Source organism: Mobula birostris, chromosome 18 (genome assembly GCF_030028105.1).
Source record: "Mobula birostris isolate sMobBir1 chromosome 18, sMobBir1.hap1, whole genome shotgun sequence".
Classification (NCBI taxonomy): domain Eukaryota; kingdom Metazoa; phylum Chordata; class Chondrichthyes; order Myliobatiformes; family Myliobatidae; genus Mobula; species Mobula birostris.
The window spans coordinates 62499332-62517642 of NC_092387.1; the positions used below are offsets into that span (position 1 = coordinate 62499332).

Consider the following 18311-nt stretch of genomic DNA (forward strand, 5'->3'; position numbering starts at 1 on the left):
AACGTACAATCATCACAGCGATATTTGATTCTGCGCTTCCCGCTCCCTGGATTACAAATTGATAGTAAATATTAAACATTTAAATTATAAATCATAAATAGAAAATAGAAAAATGGAAAGTAAGGTAGTGCAAAAAAACCGAGAGGCAGGTCCGGATATTTGGAGGGTATGGCACAGATCCGGGTCAGGATCTGTTCAGCAGTCTTATCACAGTTGGAAAGAAGCTGTTCCCAAATCTGGCCGTATGAGTCTTTAAGCTCCTGAGCCTTCTCCCGGAGGGAAGAGGGACGAAAAGTGTGTTGGCTGGGTGGGTCGTGTCCTTGATTATCCTGGCAGCACTGCTCTGACAATGTGCGGTGTAAAGTGAGTCCAAGGACGGAAGATTGGTTTGTGTGATATGCTGCGCCCTGTTCACAATCTTCTGCTGCTTCTTCCGGTCTTGGACAGGACAACTTCCATACCAGGTTGTGATGCACCCTAGAAGAATGCTTTCTACAGTGCACCTATAAAAATTAGTGAGGGTTTTAGGGGATAGGCAAATAAGAATGACAATTGAACTAGATGAAATTTTATAATGGTCCAGGAATTTTGGAAAATAGCTTTTTATCTAAATTCCACATTTAAATTATTTTACATTCACAAACTGCCATGTCAAACATGAAAATATAGATCAATGGTTCCAAATTCTGATGCAAGCTCAGTAATTTAACCGCTATATCGCCAGACCATAAGTCTATGGTACTGGATGAAACCTGATAAACCCAACATATTATATTAGTCACAATACTCAGTAACACCCCAAGCTAAGCATAATTAACACCACATATATTTAATAGATAATAGCTTCATTTACAAGTCTTTGCAGTCCAATCTGTATATAACAATTTATTCATCATTTAGTCAACTTATTGTTAATTTCCACTGATAGAAAGGATTTGGTTAAAGAACAGAGAAGGGGACATCCAGAAAACACCAACTATACAAAATAAAAACTCCCTCCTTCATGTTCTCGACACTTATTGTGCAGATCTGTATATGATGGCAGCAAGTAAACCTGACTCTCCACCCATATTCTTTCACTTTGCATTTACAGATATTACAAATTCTACTTTTTCATCTTTCTACCAACTCACACACTTCACGTAAAAATGACGGAAAAAAATGATGAAGGGAGTGGATGACAAGGGAGAAAAAAAACATTGCTTGACTACAAAAATATATGGAGATCAATAATTATACAGATCTCAATAAATGTGTGCCAATATCAGAGAAGACCTTAAAAAAGGTTTCCACGACCTCAAGCTAAAAGTTGTTTTGCTAGTGTCTAGCTGTGAACAGGGTAGTTTTCTGATTCCAGTGCATTAGAAAAAACCACAAAGGAAGCAAATTTCGCATTCTATAAGACAGATTGAAAGAATTGCAATTAGAACACAGTCAGAAGCACCCAAGGCAACATTAATTACAGTAACTATGTAATCAGTGCAGATGGAGAGATTTGGCATTTGAGTTAATGCATTCAGGTGGAATTCAGCAAACAAGATGTTTATTTAACATTCACTAGACAGCGATTAGTGCTCTAGTCTCATAAATATAATTTGGTAAAAATCAGGCTTCTGAAAATATGTGACACAGATAAGGTACTACTCTGAGAGATGAAGATTTTTTGTAATCATGATTTAGATAATTCCACAATCAAATATGGAAAGAACAGATAGAGATTTAATAATATACAGCCCAACTGTGTAATTGGGGAATTTTCTTTCTAAACTCCACCAATGCTACATTAAGTTACATTGACCACAATGTTAAATCCTGTGACTGATCTCAGTGACATTTACCCATATCACTCTAGAAGGCAGGGGAAAAGAAAAAGAGATTTACCACAATTCCTGTTTTTAATTGCTACTGACTACGCACATATGGAAAGCTCACATCTGTGGCTTTTGGCAAAGACAAGGTTCGACTTGGCTGAGATGGTCTGTGTGACTGGTTTGCCTGCTGACCTCACAAATGAAGAACGGCCATTTGGCAAACTACAAGATGACTACCAGTGACTTCAGAATTCTACAAATGAACAAGTTAAAATACAAAGTATATGGATAGACAGAATATCATCATACTGGCATTGAGAAGTAAATTAATGGCATATGTTTCTCAACAAGAAGAAAAAACATGGAAAATATTTATTTTGAATGATTATCATTCATGTAAAAAGAGGAGAAAATATGTACATTTTAAGGGATGCAGTCAAAGACTAATTGAGAACAAAAAAATCTATTTGTTGATGCAACTGGGACTTAGGAACAGAGGTTGGTAGATTAGGGATTGAGAGGTAAAATAAAATCAACCATGATTGAATGGCAGAGCAGATTCAATGGGCTGAATGGCCTAATTCTGCTCCAATGTCTTAAGGCACCCTTTGATTTGTTAATTTATTTTTCTTCTTCTTTGCATTGGTCTGTCTGTGGGAAGGGCTGTGTTAGAATTTAATGGACACATTCAGACCGTTATTAACAAAATTAGCCTGTTTTAGCTTTTCAATATTGTACAGGAAAACTAATATAATATTATCCAAAAGTATTTAACAGTACATCACACAATATGCACATTTTCAAGCTAAGCCACACAAAATTACATATCTGTTAGTAGAAACTGACCACTCATGGTCCACAAATTGGATTAGGTTTATAATATTAACAATCCCATCTATGTGACATCTATGCACAGGACGTTTCTCAGAATACTTCTTTGAGGGAGATTAAAAATAAAACTACCGCCAGACCATCATACTTCAGTTGATGCCACATGCAAATATAAAATATCACAGGCGTTTTCCATACAGAACTAGAACAATTCATTCCAATAATTAATCTATTTAAACTATTCAAGGTGTAGGACAAATTTGTTATATTCTTTGCAAAGGAAGCTGCTAAATATTTTGCTGAACACAACTTTAATTTGTCTAACATTTGTAAGATGTAAACTGATACCATGCCATCAAAGGATAAAATATTAGCTAACTGTCAACTCATGACCGAGAATTAGCTGTGGGTAATTTAGTAATATAAAAAATGATTGTCTGAAAACATTAATTTTTGCTGCAAGAATATCAAATGGATATGTAAATTGTACTTCATAGCATAGAAATTTATATGAAACTGCTTATTGTACCCCTCTACGTTTAATGTTTAACATATAATAGAATCATTACCTCATTTATACATACGGCACAAAAACAGGTTGTTTGGTCCACAGCTTCCATGCCAACTAAGACGCCTATCTACATCAATCCATTTGCCCTTATTAGGCCCGAATCCCTCAATTCCGGTCTTAAGTAACTGTCCAAATGCTTCTTAGATAATGTAATTCTAGCTGACTTGACTACCTCCTCTGACAGCTCATTCCAGATATTCACCACCATCTGTGGGGAAAAGGTACTCTCGGATTGCCAGATAAACAACAACACAAAAAAAAAAATCAGCATCATATTTATTATCACTGACTTGTATAGCGTGAAATTTGGTGTTTTGTGGCAGCAGTACTGTGCAAAATAATTACTAAAGCAGTATTCATTGACCATTCAGGAATCTGATGACAGAGAAAAGGTTGTTTCTGAATCACTGACTGTCTTCAGGCTCCCATACCTGCTCCTTGATGAAAAGGGCATGTCCCAGATGATGATCATCCTACCTTCAGTGATGGATATCCCACTCACAACTGAAAACGTTACTGAGCAACTTATTTGCACAAAATGTGTATCCACAGCTAAATGCTGACAGACATTTAAAAAAAGCATGCAAGTTCTTACCCTCCACTATCAGACTTCTGAATAGTCCATGAACACCACTCGATGGGCTGAGTAGCCTAATCCTGCTCCTATGACTTATCATCTTATGTTCCTTCGCAAATCCTATTTATTTTTTGTGACATATGATCATTTTTAAGTTTTGTACTGTATCACCGCCAAAAAAACAACAAACATCACGGCATATCAGAATCACCGGTTTATTATCACCAGCATGCGTCGTGAAATTTGTTAACTTAGCAGTAGCAATACAGTTCAATATGATCATACAGAAAGAAAATATAAGTAAATCAATTACTGTAAGTATATTTGTGTATATTAAATATACATTTTTTAAAAAGTGAGGTAGTGCTTATGGGTTCAATGTTCATTTAGGAATCCTATGGCAGAGGGGAAGCTGTTCCTGAATTGCTGAGTGTGTGCCTTCAGGCTTCTGTACCTCCTTCCTGATGGTAACAGTGAGAAGAGGGCATGCCCTGGGTGATGGCATCCTTATGTTGCCTTTCCAAGGTACCGTTCCTTGAAGATGTATTGGATACTACGGCGGCTAGTACACAAGATGGAACTGACTAATTTTACAACTTTCTGTAGCTTCTTTCAGTCCTGTGCAGAAGCATTTCGTCCCCCCCCCCCCACACACACACACCAGACACTGATGCAGCCATGGTACATCTATAGAAGTCTGAGTGTTTTAGGTGAGAAACCAAATCTCTTCAAACTCCAAATGAAATATAGCCACTGTCTTGCCTTCTTTATAGCTGCATCGATATATTGGGACCAGGTTAGATCCTCAGAGATCTTGACACCCAGGAACTTGAAACTGATCACTCTCTCCACTTCAGATCCCTCTTTGAGGATCGGTTCGTGTTCCCTCATCTTACCCTCCCTGAAGTCCACAATCAGCTCTTTCGTCTTACTGATGCTGAGAGCAAGGTTGTTGTTGCAACACCACTCAACTAGCTGGTATATCTCGTTCCTGTATGCTGTCTAATCTCCATCTGAGATTCTACCAACAATGGTCATATCATCAGCAAATTTATAGACGGTGTTTGAGCTATACCTGGCCACATAGTCATGTGTGTAGAGGGAGTACAGCAGTGGGCTAAGCACGCACCCCCAAGGTACACCAGTGCTGATCATGAGTAAGGAGGAGATAGTATCACCAATCTGCACAGACTGTGGTCTGCCAGTTAGGAAGTCGAGGATCCAATTGCAGAGGGAGGTACAGAGGCCCCGGTTCTGTAGCTTATCGAGCAGGACTGTGGGAATGATGGTGTTAAACATTGAGCTATAATCAACGAACAGCATCCTGACATAGGTGTTTGCATTGCCCAGGTGATGCAAGGCTGTATTAAGAGCCATCGAGATTACACCTGCCATAGGCCTATTGTGTGGGTCCAGGTCCTTGCTGAGGCAGAAGTTCATTCTAGCCATAACCAACCCCTCAAAGCATTTCATCACCATAGATATGAATGCTATTGGCAGATAATCAGTAAGGCAGCTCACACTACTCTACTTAGGCACTCGTATAATAGTTGGCTTTTTGAAACAGGTGGGAACTTCCAACCTCCTTATCTACAGAAAGTTCTTTGTACCATAAAAGCTGTGGATACTCTTTGACCTGATCCCAGTAAGCTATTTGTGTAACTGCCCACAATCCCATTCAACTGAGGAGCATATTAATGCATTGTGATATTCAATTCTGTAAATTATCATTCACACACAGGCAGTTCCATATTCAAATATTCCATATTCCAGTATCAATCCTGTAAAAGAAAAGTTGCTAATCTGGGATTGGAGATGGTGGCAGCAGTGGCAATCATCTCCAATCTCAAATCTCTTTACACCCCTCCCATCACTCCCCAATATATCAGAGTTAAGAGTAGAGCAGGTTGAATATCAAAAACATTTTTTATGTATTTGGTTGGTTTTGAGGATTCCCAAATCTTTACAAAATGGTACCCTGTGAATCATCAAGTGTTCCTAAAGGGGGTTATGTATTTTACCATTGGAAGCAATGGGGCTTTCATTCAAAATGGGTTGGGAACCTCTGATCTATGGTCAGTATACTGGACCTTCTACACTGTGTGTATTGACAGTTTCAAGAGAAATAAACAAGGGAATTTTTTTTAAAGATAATACTGTAACAGGGTCTATCACAAGCAAGAGAAAATCTGCAGATGCTGAAAATCCAAGCGACAGCCTCAAAATGCTGGAGGAACTCAGCAGGGCAGGCAGTACCTATGGAAACAGAGTACAGTCGACGTTTCGGGCTGAGAGCCTTCAGCAAGACTGGAGAAAAAAGATGAGGAATAGAGTATCAGTTGTTTTAAACTAAACTCATTTAAGAGTTACTCCATCACACCCTGACCAATATTCCAAAATGACTAACCTGTCCCCATAGTCCTCCAAGGCTTTTTCACTTTGCAAGTACATCAACTACACTCAGAAATAAAACTAGACCATTCATTCACCTTCTGAAATGCTGAAATTGCAGTTCAGTATTTTACAAAACTGATACACGCTGTAAACCACTTGTTTTAATAACTGCAATACAATATGTCCTTTAAGAATCCATAAAGTACCTACTGGTTTTACCATATGCTTATTCTGGTTATAACAGGAAGAATCCTTGCCTCTTCTGGACTGTGTTATAACAATAAGACAGCTTAGATTCAAAAGTTACTCAATTTCGAATCTTTAAATTCCAAACTGCATTAGGCACTGCTAGTTACAACAGATCAAAAATATCCAAAGTGCGAGCCTTCTGGTTTCACTTGCAAAACATTCAGAAATGGACACTAATGAAAGATACAGGATGAACAAAATGATATTTAAGTCTCATATTTACATATCCAGTTCATAGAAAAAAAAGAAGGCTCTTAAATTTCCCATACAATCCAAATTGTAATTGCTAAAGACAACATCAATAAATCTTGGATCAAATCAGAAATTGTTAGTAATTTGATTCTCAACTTGGAAGAAAACAGTCGCAATTACGAAGGAAAAAAATGATGATTGCCTATGATTTTGATATGGATCCTCTAAAATGAAGGGTCTTGGCCCAAAATGTCGACTGTTTATTCCTGTCGGTAGATGCTGCCCAACCTGCCGAGTTCTTCCAGTGTTTAGCGTGTGTTACATTGGATTTCCATTATGTGCAGAATCGCTTGTGTTTGTGAATACGGATTTTTTTTCCATCTTCAGGACTTACCAAAGGAGTTGACTCATTGGTAGGATTCGTTTAAATAGAGTCAGTCACCCTCTAGAACTCTGGCAAGCTCCACCTTAGTTATGGGTAAAACTTGACAGATGTTATGATAAGAACTTCAAAAGAACAACACCTCTGCTCCTGTAATTCATAATGCTTCTAAAATTAAATAATTTAAAATGCAATTACTTATGTGGACAAATGAAGCAGTCATTCTACAAAATTCAAGTGAGATTAATGACCAGCTAACCTAACTGGAACATGCACACACGATTTGAATATTCCATCTCAACTGAGGAGTGCCATACATCATTAATGTAGTATTCCTCACAACGCTGCAAGTGAATATCAGACAATTCCAAGCAGGCTTCTGATTCAAGATTCAAATGCTAATTAATGAAACTAGCACTCCCTATGCATTTATTCTGAAAATATCAGCAACATTGGGATACAGGCTCCAATATATTTTTTAAGCATTTTCTGTCCCAGCTTAGGAGCAGGATAACCAATAAAGTTTATGGTTCAAGAATGAGATCTGAAGGAAGTTTCATGAATTTCATCACAAGTGCTGTGTTAAGAAAATAACTTAAATTTATGTCATGATCTGCATTACCTCAGGACATCCCAAAGCACAGGACAGTATTTTCATACAAGAAATACAATAATCTTCAGTATCTTAGAAAAAGAATACTACAAAGTCTGATTAATATTTTAGTGATATGCAATTGAGGGAATATCCTTCCATCACTGCTTTTGAGGCAGTAGCACAGAATTGTTCAAGTCCAACAGAGATGGCAGATCTGACCTTTTTAAATCATCTTACCAAAACACCACAAGTACCAGAACATCACTTGAATTGAATTGACTTTATTTCTTACATCCTTCACATACACGAGTAAAAGTCTTTACATTACATCTCCATCTAAATGTGCAATGTGCAATCATAGTAATTTATAATAAATAGAACAGTCAATGTAATATACAGTACACTCAAATCAGCGCGAGATAATCAGTCTGATAGTCTGGTGAAAGAAGCTGTCCCAAAGCCTGTTGGTCCTGGCTTTTATGCTGTGGTATCGTGTCCCAGATGGTAGCAGCTGGAATAGATTGTGGTTGGGGTGACTCGGGTCCCCAATGATCCTACGGGTCCTTTTTTACACACCTGTCCTTGTAAATGTCCTGAATCATGGGAAGTTCACAACTACAGATGCGCTGGGCAGTCCACACCACTCTCTGCAGAGTCCTGCAATTAAGAGAGGTACAGTTCCTAAACCAGGCAGTGATGCAGCCAGTCAAGACGCTCTCAATTGTGCCCCTATAGAAAGTTCTTAGGATTTGGGGACCCATACCAAACTTCCTCAACTGTCTGAGGTGAAAGAGGCGCTGTTGTGCCTCACCACACAGCTGGTGTGTACAGACCACTTGAGGTCTTCGGTGATGTGGATGCCGAGGAACTTAAAGCTGTTTACCTTCTCAACCCCAGATCCACTGATGTCAATAGGGGATCACTTCTATGGGATTCAACTGCTATATCAGTTCAAATCAGTGCTCAGGTTTTGATAACTATACTTAAACCTTCCTCAGAGGTAAGGCTGCTAACCACTCAAACATCCATGAATGACAAGATACAAAAAATGAGTCAACGACTTTGATGGCTGATGACTTGATACAGATCTTCAAGATTAGGAAGGGTTGTGGGACAATATTATTGTTTCTGGAGATTGGTGCTAAAGTAAAGGAAGAAAAATATGATTAAAAAGTTACAAAGATGGCAGTACAAATGTAGAATTCACCACACCACCAATAAGCTTATGAAGCAAAGTTTCCAAAAATGCTTTTAAACTTACAAACTGTTGTTTTATGAAAAGGAATGTAAAGATGTATAATACATCCATCTGACAGCCTTCCTGCTTTTAATAACAGGTCCCAATCCAAGATATATTTTGATGCTGATTTTGACATCTGAAAAATCAGAATTTTGAATGCTTGCAGATGTCTTTACATGCATATCATTGCTTAAAAATTAATAAAAATGCCACACTGGAACCAAATAAAGTTAAACAAGCATTGAATAAAGTAACAAAGACATGATCAGAAAAATGTTTAATTCTGGTCTGTCACAGTCCAAAACCTATGCAAGACTACAGTCAGTGTGTACATTTCGCAGATATGTCAACAGAAAAAGAAGTATCAAAGTAGCTTGTGCATTCCTCATAAGAAACAATTTTGAAGATAATTACAGATTCTGAAATTTTATTCAAACTGTAAATACAGCTGTTACAGATTTATACCTTAAAACACAGGTATCAGATTACATTATATATATAAAAAAAACAAATTGATATTTACAATCAACACCTGAACAGAGTCTGCAATAGCCTACAGTGGATGGAGTGGGAAACAATGCCTTTGCACAAACCTTAATCACAGAACTCAGCTGCAGGATTGCAACCAATGAACTTTAATAGTTTCATTATAAGTATTTTCTTAAATAGCCTTACCGTATTAAAAGTAAAATTGATTAACCTTAACTCACATGGTGAGATCAAAAATATGAATAATTATGTCAAGTGTTATCACAAAAGAAATTATCTGGCTGCTGGAACATAAAATGCAGCAGGATTTTGTATCATTTCAAAATTCTCTGTACCGTCTAGAGAAGTCAAATGAATCATGATAATACAAATTATTTGCAATTCATAGCACGTATCTCACAAGGATGAGATCATGATGTGGCCACCCTTCCCCAAGCTTTGATTGGAGAACATCCCAAGCGCTCATGCCTCCTCATCAGTGACAATGTGATAAAAAGGATGTGAATAAAAATACACTAGTCATACTTTCCAACAGTCATGAATTTCAGGTAAAATGGTGCATTGTCATTGATGCAGTACTGAGAGAAATCTGTGTAGCCAAAAAGCAGATAAACCAAAATCCAAGGTGGATGACAATGCAGAGCAGAGGGGTGTCCCTGATCAATAATAAACCCCTCAACTAATATTTTTCACATTTCTCTAAGGATACTGATCAGTTTTGTGTGTTAAATGTGTGCTACACCCTTAATTACACATATTTTCTCAGACACATGCTGGTGATAATAAACCTGATTCTGAATACAATACCTTTTTTGATAATATTTTGAATCTTCAGGTAATGTGAAGTCTCTGTCTGTATTGGTGTATCTAACTAGGACATTGGCTCAGCCTGTCTGTTTTTACCTCTTTATCCTCCACAACCCACCCCCGCCCCTGGAAGTGGAGGAAATGCCCAGCTTGACCTGTCAGAATATATTCCTATTCTGCATTTTGCAACTGCTGCTTTTTTTTATCATGAGAAAATCTGTAGATGCTGGACATCCAAGCAACACACACAAGATGTTGGAGGAACTCAGCAGGCTAGGCAGTATCTATGGAAAAGAGATTGGACTTTCCTGATGAAGGGTCTTGGATCGAAACATCGACTGTACACTTTTCCATAGATGCTGCCTGACCTGCTGAATTCCTCCAGCATTTTGTGTCCATTGCTGCATTCTTATGTCTATGTTCTCAGTCTCTAAATGCCCTTATTCACTCATCCACTAGATCCCCTTGTTCACTAAATTATCTGCATAATTTGTCAATTTTTACTCTATCAGAGACATCCCACCTTCCCTGCAGCTTATTGAAGTTCTTTTCCCTCCTTCACAGTACTAACTTAATACATCTGTTTTCCCATAGATATAACCTGAGGTTAATTTGCTTTATGTTTCTTTGACATGGAAAATGTCCAGGGAGCACTGAACTTGGCTCTCTCAGACAGGACAGGCCTGACCTGCTGGAGGCATACAACACTAGCTTCTGACACCATGACAGAATCCAGTAGAAAGGGCAAGATCACCCTCATCTACATGTAGAAAGAAAAAGGAATTATCAACTGAATCCAGTCTGCCTTCAGACAGACAAATCACTCAGGCTAAAACAATGCCACACCAACAATTCACCCTCACAGTGGTTGGCAAAAACCTGATGATCAGTAAGAGCTGCTCTCATTGTCGTAGCATGTAGCTTAAGAGTTCCATTCCCAATTACTGTATCACAGCAATCAGCTGAATCATCTTTTCATCTAGAGACCCAGAATGGATCATGTTGTGATTTTAAAGTATTTGGGACAGAATAGGAAGAAACATACTCACAGGCGAGATTCTTATGGCAACTTTGTGTGTGGCTGCATGAAGCTTTGAATTGAGCCAAGTACACAAATGGCAAATACCATTACCTGCTGAGTTTCTATCGGCCCTTTCTGCGAAGCATGGGCCTGATTTTGTCACAGTGCCTGTCTTTCAAAGAAAAGTTTCTGCAGAAAAACATTGCTTCTTCATCAGTCCTTCATGCAATAGTCAGGAGAATGCCCTGACAGCCCTGAGATTTGACTTGGGATATCCTTTTGAATGGTATAACTGAAGCCTCATCACCAGTACTCGCAAACAAACACCAAGACCTGGTACTGAAATCAGCTCTCCCCTTCAGATCCTTCCTGCGTATTCAGAGTTTCAGACTCACCGTACGTTTCCCTTAAAATGGCATTGGTGTGGATGAAACTAATGTCCAGCTCCTCGCAGACTCTGCATTTGCCAAGGTCTGGGAAAGAATGGCATGGTCCTTGTCACATTTCACTCCCAGCAGTACATAACAGAGGACTCTGCAATCAATAGGTTGCTCTCAGGGATACATACTGAGACAAACATCAATTGCTGCTGTTAGATCAGAAATTGATCAAAAGATGCCCTTGGGCTGACAAAAACTTATTGGCCTTCCAATAAAAAGAGAGATTTTAAAGTGCAGGTGAACACATTGAAGGACACTGCGAATGCTCAGTAGAGAAGGACCACAGTCTAGGGTTTGCCACTCCTGGTCATTGATAAGCTGAACCCTGCATAATAGCCTTTCTAATACTTCATAGGTACACTGTTTATAGAGAAAAACATGCGAGGATCCCTTGCACTGTAAGAGAATGCACTGAATTGATGGCAAAGCAAGATTAGAGAAAGCTGCGTAAATGAATATAAAGAAATCTATTTATGAAATTAAGAACAGTTCTGATCAGTATTACATTACTGTGATTAGGAATTTATCACGTACTAATTGGATGCCACAATTAACACAAGTGACAATACTTTAATTATGAAAGATGTTTCATCGCTCCTACATTTGCTGTGTATTTAGCACATCCAGCAAGCAAGAGAATCACAATGAACTCTGCATGCTCAGGAAGAAAAAGCCAGAACATTTCTCCAATTTCCTCTCAACTGTAAACTAACCTTGCACTTTGATTCTGCAAGCACAACTTTCCATCATAATCTATCTTCCAGAATATTCTACGGATCTGTGTTTAGCAGTATTACAAATTTGACAGTAAGTAAACATGAGTTGTTATAAATATTCTCATGTTCCTCAACTACAGAACCATTCCTTCCCTCAACTTTTATTTTTGTTTATAGAAATAAAACACAGAAAAGGCTGTTCCGGCCCAACAAGCCACACCACCTAGCAACCCACCTATTTAACCCAAGCCTAATCGCAGGACAATTTACAATGACCAATTAACTCACTAACCAGTACATCTTTGGGCCATGGGAAGAAATCAGAGCATCTGGAAGAAGCCCATGCAGTCACAGGGAAGAATGTAGTACAAAGTCCTTACCGATGGCATCGTTATTGAACTCTGAACTCCAACAACCCAAGCGGTAATAGTGTTACACTAACCACTAACCATAGCACTGGCCAAGTTGTCACCTTGTAAACTACTGTACAATGAAAAAGTGTTGAGTATTCTTTGCAAGCAACTAGCAAAAATTTAAAACACAAAATGAAATCTGATTAGCAAATCTTTCACTTGTAACATACAAATGTAAATTTAATGCTTTAGTTTTACTTGCATGTCCCTTAATTCAAAGCCTCACCAACAGCCACAAATGAAACATCATCCCCCTCTCTTATCCTTGCTGGCAGCTGCAGCCTCACCTTTGTAAACAAAAGCATTCAAACAGAAAGGTACACAATCATACATGCAAATTTCTCTCTTTCAACCAAAGAATCAATTACACATAGATATCTAAGCAAAGACATAACAGCACAATATTCCCTCAGAGCTGTGCAAGGACAGATAGAGTCAATTTGCACACTGGCTGTGCACACACAGATTTAAAGTTCTATTCAGAAACAGATACAAAACCTTTTTTTACTCAAATGCAGGATCGTGAAAAGCTCCTGTACTCGTTTGCAGACTTTCTCACATAAGGAAACACAAGAACTCTTGCACAGGTACACGCTACGACATAACAAAGTAGCACACGCTTTCGCAAACTGGCAGGTTCAGACATGCGCATGGCATCACTGAAGCACAAGTACAGAAACACCCGTATACATTGTCTGACAGCGAGACCAACATAGACAAAATATATTCTCGTAAGGTGGCACATGCTTCCTCTTGTCAACCACATAAAAAATGAAGATATCACCCTTGTAGGTGTAGACCAATTTCCCTACCTTGGCAGCATTCTCTCCTCAAAAGTAGGCATCAACTCAGATTAGTCACTGCCTGCGTAGTGTTAGTGGAGCCTATGCAAGATTAAGGAAAAGAGTCTTTGAAGACCACGACCTCCAGGTCCAAACAAAAAGTTGTCCTTTCTACTGAATGGAGTTGAATCATGGACAACCTACAATATGCACCAGAAAGCCCTGGAAAATTATCAAAGAGCTTTACAAAAGATTTTGAGAATCAGCTGGAAGGACAGACGCACTAACACCGGTGTTCTGGGGAAGGCCAACATGAACAGCATTTCCACCATGATAAAAGCCATGCCAACACCGATGGATAGGTCATGTCATCTGGATGCCTAAATCACACCTCCCCAAACATATCCTTTACTCACAGTTGAAGGAAGGTCAGTAAGCCTCTGGTGGACAAGGGAAACACTTCAAAGATAACATCAAAATCAGCCTGAAGAAATTCAACATTACATCTAACCACTGGGAAGATAATGTACTCAATAGATTTATTATAGGTATCCATTAGTCTCGTGAGACCATGGATTTGCACCTTGGAAGGTTTCCAGGGTGCAGGCCTGGGCAAGGTTGTATGCAAGACGGGCAGTTGCCCATGCTGCAAGTCTCCCCTCTCCATGCCACCGATGTTGTCCAAGGGAAGGGCAAGGACCTATACAGCTTGGCACCAGTGTCATCGCAGAGCACTGTGTGGTTAAGTGCCTTGGTCAAGGACGCAACACGCTGCCTCAGCTGAGGCTCGAACTAGCGACCTTCAGATCACTAGACCAACGCCTTAACCACTTGGCCACGCACCAACACTCAATAGATACACCTGCAGGAAATCGGTTCAAGAGGAGGCTGCGCTACATGAGAGCGACCTTCGCTGTGCAGCAGAGAATAAGTGGCAGATATGAAAGGAAGGACTGAACAACCAAAAGACCCAACCACTAACCAACAGCCACTACTTACAGATGCCCACACTGCACCAGAGTATGTGGATCCCAGATCGGTCTCCACAGTGGCCTGAGTACCCAGCAACAGACACCCCCTTCGGAGAACATTTTACTCGACTCAGTGATCGCATTACTACTACGACATGCTTCCCCAATCTCACACACTCATTCAGAATTTCATAGGCAGATATCATTACTCAGTTAAATTAGCACCATGAATGTCATTCTATTTTCAGTATCTCTCAAGTAAAGAAATGCATTACTATGTCAACAGGCAAAAGCTGTCTCTGGCTCTGAGATGGACACAAGCAATGGAAAACATACATAAATTGCAGTTTTATTCTCATAAATCACCAATGCACAGACAGAATGACCATTCCAACGTCTGTTCTGTGCAGACAAATGTCCATTCAGCTACATATTGGGGCCAGCTCCTGTAATGTTAGAATGTACATCACACTCATGCAGAAAGTCACACATAAACATACACAAAGTTAGGCACCAATAGAGACAAAGCATAGGTAAACAACCTCAGTCTCAAAAATCAGACAAGTGTACAAATACATTTTCCAAAAGACAAGCTTGTCTTTCATCACAGAAACAGGGAATTTCAACAGGACTCTCAAAACTCCAAAAAAAGACTCAAAAACAGTTACTTTCCCCAAGCAGTAAACTTTAGTTCCTTAAGGTAGTCATAGCCGGGACTGGTCGTGGGAATAAGATCCCACTACCTATTAAATGCTCACAATGGCGCGTGTCTCAAATAGCATCTGACAACCAAGTCCATCTCCTGGCATTCACATGTGGCTACTAAGCCCAGAAGAACCGTTTCTATGAACAGAAGGGGCAAAAGCAGGTTATTGGCATCTCAAAATCAGTCGATTCGGGCAGATGGAGCTCGTCAGCCACGGTTGACAACTCATCTAGGAGAAGGAAAACTGATCTCAAACCTCTACTGCCTTGTGGCTATGCCTCATGGAGAAGGCTTCGGGAGTAAACCACAAGGAAAAATCTGGAGCTGGAGTCCCTATGGCAGTCCTACGTTGAGTTCAATGCTGACTGTCAACTCCTGCAATGCCACTGGTGCTAAACTGTATCAGTCTCTGCCATTCCTTTGGATTCATCAGCTGCATGGAGAGTGGGAGCCTGCTGCACAGGCAACAGCTTGCTCTCCATATCATACTGCCCTGGCTTGCATATGACCTAAGACAGCTAGGACACAATATCCATGGTCAACCCTGACCAACGGAGAGCTTCAGAAGGCTGATGGACATATCCGCTCACTAATACACACTCCTCCACACCACCACCAGTACTTTATCATTTCCTGTCAATCATCTTATGTACAGACACTTCTGTGTTTGCGTCACTTTATGGACATACAATTAATGTATTTTATTTTGTTTTTTAAATTATTATTGTTCCCTTTATTTTATTGTGTTTTTTTTAGCTGCATCGGAGCTGGAGTAACAATTATTTTGTTCTCCTTTACATTTGTGTACTGGTACACTTTGCATGATTCATGAACATCTTCTTCCCCTTTGCCTTCAGATTTCTCAATGGACACTGAACCCTACCTCACTACTTTCTTGCATTACTTTTTTAATCTAACTTGTTAAATTAAAGGACTGTCTTATTTCTTACTGTAATTCACAGTTTTTAATTATGTATTGCAATGCACTGCTGCCGTGTAACAACAAATTTCACAACATATGCCCATGATATTAAACCTGATTCTAGTTCTGAAATGACATTAAACAACACTGAATAAGAACTGGATTACTACCAAGATTCAAGATTCAAAAAACTTTATTGTCATTCTAACCGTACTTCAGCTCTGCAGGGCAGAATGAGACAGCGTTTCCCAGGAGCAGTGCAATCATAACAAACGCAACACTAAGTAATAAATATAATAAATAGTAAAACACAACAGCCACATGTCAGTTAAAATCAAGTTATAAGTGTCCAGTGCAAGTTAAAAGTGTCCAAAGCAGAGTCAGGTGGAGCAGCTATTTAGCAGTCTGACTGCCTGTGGGAGGAAGCTGTTTATTAGCCTTGTGGTTTTAGTTTTAATGCTCCTGTAACGTTTGCCTGATGGCAGAAGAACAAACAGTTCATGGAGAGGACGTGAGGGGTCTTTAATGATGTACCGAGTCTTCTGGAGGCATCGACTCTGAAGGAGGTCTTCGACAGAAGGTAGGGAGACCCCAATAACCTTGTCTGCTCCCCTAACCACCCTCCTAACCACCATATATAAAAATGAAAGACACAAGAGTAGAACTTCTTAGATTAAGACATCCCAACGCAGATGTTCACCTGACACACCAACAACCGCTACAGACACTGCTTAACCTGTTGTGTTTCTCCAACAATTAGTTGTTTCTATCCCCCCCACCGAAAAAAAAGATCATATATTCTGACCTTATGCATTCAAACACATGCACAAGATGAGTAGTAGATCAGGTAGAGAGTAGAGTGGGAACTAAATGGGTGAGATTGCTGAGTCACATAATGGGGAAAAAGAGGGCAGGGAGAGGAGTGATCAGGGTCAGGTGAACCTAAAGTGAGAGAGGTGGGCAAGGAAGATGCTGCATAGGGAGGGGTACAAGGAAATAGAGAGTAGGGGCACGATGACACCGCTGCAGACGACAAGCGTAGGAAGTTGTTTAGAGGGGATGTTTTGGGGAGTGTAGGCGGAATGAAGACCATGGAGAACTGCTGGATTGTGGGGGAGGGAGTGAGGATCTGCCGGTGAGGATGTGGTAACTGCTGGATGAATGAGGAGGGTGTATAGAGAGTTCGGCAGGAAGGTTGCACGAAGACGACAATGAATTGGGGGGATGGCATGCTGGAAATGATCTGAGGAAGGGATGTGCAGGTGGTGGTTGCAGAGAGTATGTTGTGTTTGGGGGGTTATCTGCAGGAGGTAACGTGCGGGAGTTGTTGTGCAGGGGAGTGTTATGTTGGAAGATGATCTTTTCGGGAAGTGTGTGGTGGTTGTGTTGGGCTGATCTACGGGAGATGATGAGCAGGGGGAGTTGTGTTAGGGTGATCTGCGCGACAAAAAGGTGTGTTGTGATTTGTAGGGGATGATGTGCAGGAGAGTGTTGTGTTGGGGTGATCTGCACGATATGCTGTGCAGGAAGGGGTGATTTATAGGAGACGATGTGCAGGGGTGGTGTTGAGTAAAGAGGTGATCTGCAGGAGATGATGTGCATGGGGTGCGGGAGTCTGCGATGGCTTTGGCAGTGGTGGGGACACACAGCGAACACCCACCCACCCTGCCCCCGGGCGGGCCGCTGCCACCACGGACACTCCCAGCACCGCCCTCCCGCTTACCTTAGCGCTCCCCAGCGATCCTCTGTTATCTGCTCTGCAATGAACTTGAATGGCGAGAAGCCGGCGCTGCTCGGTACCGGTAACAGAGGCCGTTCCTCGGCCCCATTCCCGCTCCGAGGGCGCGCTGTCTCTCTCCACTCGGCCACTGCGTGACGCCAACTCCAGGCGCTAGTTACGCATGCGCGCAGGTCGGGGAGGGCAAAACTGAGCGCAACTCCCCACTGCGCGTGCGCAGGTAACTCCGGGCTTGATGCGTTGACGTACCGAACCTCGCAGGGATCGCACATTGCGCAGGCGCGACTGCTCATCTGCCGGCTGGAGCAGACGGTAACCCAATTCGGCTTTTTTTTGCTGCGCAAGCGCCTTTCATTTTATTCGATGTTAAAGTGCGTTGATGTGGTGGCAACGGGTTCTCACACATAAGTATGTGAAAACTGGAGTAAGAGTACAACAATTTGTGATGATTGCGTTTATTTCCC

General features: G+C 40.5%; 1 protein-coding gene across 9 annotated transcripts in view; it reads right to left on the bottom strand.

Moving 5' to 3' along the window:
- dlg5a (discs, large homolog 5a (Drosophila)) overlaps positions 1 to 17996 on the bottom strand; it is a 232376-nt gene extending 214380 nt beyond the window's left edge. For all 9 annotated transcript variants that reach the window (XM_072282816.1, XM_072282813.1, XM_072282814.1 and 6 more), the window contains exon 1: positions 17833 to 17996. The gene's annotated coding sequence lies outside the window, so the exon portion shown is untranslated. The remainder of the gene's footprint in view (positions 1 to 17832) is intronic.
- Positions 17997 to 18311: the final 315 nt, after the last annotated feature.